Source organism: Pinus tabuliformis, chromosome 2_2, assembly GCF_031772625.1.
Source record: "Pinus tabuliformis cultivar Carrire ecotype Pingquan chromosome 2_2, CPIR1, whole genome shotgun sequence".
NCBI classification, from domain to species: domain Eukaryota; kingdom Viridiplantae; phylum Streptophyta; class Pinopsida; order Pinales; family Pinaceae; genus Pinus; species Pinus tabuliformis.
Window position 1 is genome coordinate 671,786,504 of NC_142300.1, and position 2,436 is coordinate 671,788,939.

General features: G+C 40.7%; 1 pseudogene; it reads left to right on the forward strand.

Moving 5' to 3' along the window:
- Nucleotides 1–505: 505 nt before the first annotated feature.
- Nucleotides 506–2,214, forward strand: LOC149194419 (transcription termination factor MTERF8, chloroplastic-like; annotated as a pseudogene).
- The last annotated feature ends 222 nt before the right edge of the window (nt 2,215–2,436 follow it).

The following is a 2,436-nucleotide window of genomic DNA, read 5'->3' on the forward strand; positions in this document are numbered from 1 at the left end:
AGTCTTTGACAAAGGACTTAGTCTGCCCAACCAAGGGTCTCAACTTTGCAGCGAGGAACTTGGCCAGGAGGTAAGTCGGACCACCAATGGTATTGACAATGGGTCTCAGGGGGACCCCATCCTTATGAATTTTAGGAAGACCATAAATCCTAGGAGTGATGGGGTTACCCTCAATAAGTTTCTGGGCTAGAGGAATCGTGGAATTGCACGACTTGATCGCAAGAGCAACCGCTCTGGAAACCTTTTTGAGGGGATTTTTCGAAAGCTTCTTATAACTCCTTATAATTATCTTATCCTATTTTATTTCCTATTATTTTAATAACATTAAAATTTACAACGAAGCTATTCTAAAATACTTAATGAAAAACGATCGCCCACGATTCCATCAAATAATATTTCTTGTGGGATGCCCACAAGAGCACAACTTCTCATTCACCAAAAGAAACAGTTGATTTTCAGCACCATGCGTTAATTTTTTGAAAAACCATGTGACCATAACATATGAACTCTGCCCCTCCAATATAAAATTTGGGCAACAGGATTTCTCTTCCTAAATGGTAAAGCATAGAAATCTCCTTCCCACTTTGGTTGGGCAAAGTTTGTAAGGGTTTGGTGCGTCGATAATGGCCGCAACGCTATCAGTTCGAATAGCCTCAGGAGCGATAGCTGAATCTCTGAAGCACATCCACGCCATGCCTGTCTTCATCATTCTCTTCTCCTCACGCCCTGTTCAAAGTCCGACAAAATTATTAACAACATTTTATTCGACTCGCAATATCCCCATTTCACAGCCTCCCTCCTTTGAAAGCACCCCAGTAGCGAGCTTCCTTCTCAACGAATGTGCTTTCTCCCTCGACGAGGCAAACACCATTTGCAGGAGAAAACCATATTTACTTGCTCAAAGATCTTACATAATTCACGGCAAACCCTACATTTCCTGAGAGACAAGGGTTTTAATGAAATCAGTGTTCGTAAACTCTTTTCCCCGTGCCCCATGTTGTTACGGTCCAGTTTCGAGGGCATTGTCAAGCCCAAGGTTGAATTCCTGGAGAGGATCGGCCTTGCTGGTCAGAAATTGCTCCAAGCCCTCAGTCGAAACCGTTGTATTTTTCATTTAAATGTTAGCCGTACGCTTGAACGGAAGGCTTCTTTTCTGCAGTCCGTGCTGGATGCCTATCTAGCAGCCGTGGTTTCGAATACAGAATCTGGTAAAATTGCCGGACCGAGCCCAGATTTTCATAAAATTGACGGAAAAGTCATTTTCAGCCACAGCCTAACTGCGTCTGTCATATTAAAGAACCCTAGGGTTTTATCATTATCTGAAAAAACATTGGTGGGTATTGTTAAAGATGTCGAAGGGATGGGCATTGAGAAGGGGTCCTTCATTTGAGTTTTCTGAACAAGGACACTGTTAACGTAAAATTGGAAAATTTGAGAGAATTGGGGTTTACAGAGGAGGATGTCTGTATTCTCGTTAAGAGGTACCCTCGGCTTCTGGGGATTTCCAAGGATAAACTGCGGCAGAATCTCAAGTTTCTCGATGAGGAATGGAAGCTGCCTCGCAATGCTATTATGAGCTTCCCGGCGGTTCTGACTTATAGCATCTGAGAAAAGATTGAAGCCGAGGCTCAATGCTCTCAGAGACTCCATGATGATGAACAAATCTTTAGAGAAAGCTATGAGCTATCCTCCAGTGAGTTATATTTCCATGTCAGATGGAGATTTTCATCGCAAAGTGGTGAGCAGGCTACCAGGAGAGCGATGAAAACCCGCTGTAAGGACTGGGGTCGGCTTGGTTACCCGGACTAGCGGGAGTTCAACTGAAGCAACGCTCAGAGGTTTTGAACCCGGGAATTTGTGATCATTTGCGGCACAACGATGGGTATTCGAAGGTTAGGTATGGCCAGATGAAGAGAATCTACATCATGCTGTGTACTAAGATCAGAGGTCAAGAAACTGAAGGATGATCCATTTTGAAGATGATTGTTCTGCCACTGCCATTTTGAACTGTCATGACATTGTCTTCATTTGCTTTTGTGGATTGTATGGACTGGTTAATGTTAGTATGTTTTCCATTACCTTTCTTGTTACAGCGATTAATCTAACCAAACAAAGTTTAGATTGTCGATTGATTATCCATTTCTTCTTTAGGTTGTAAAATTGATATGATGTTTAATATTTTCCATTTAAAAGTCACATGGAAGTTTCATATTTTTCCTGGAGTTCTATTATTATTTGACCAATGCTTTTTCCTGTTTTTTTAATACTTATATGTATGATTAGACCCATGTTTTTTTTTTAATACTTATATGTATGATTAGACCCATGTTTTTTTAAGGGTAAATGCAAAAATTTTGTTTTTGTTTTATGATAAGTTAATAAGTTGTATTATTATGTTACATGGAAGTTTCGTATTTTTTCAGAGTTGTGTTGCAT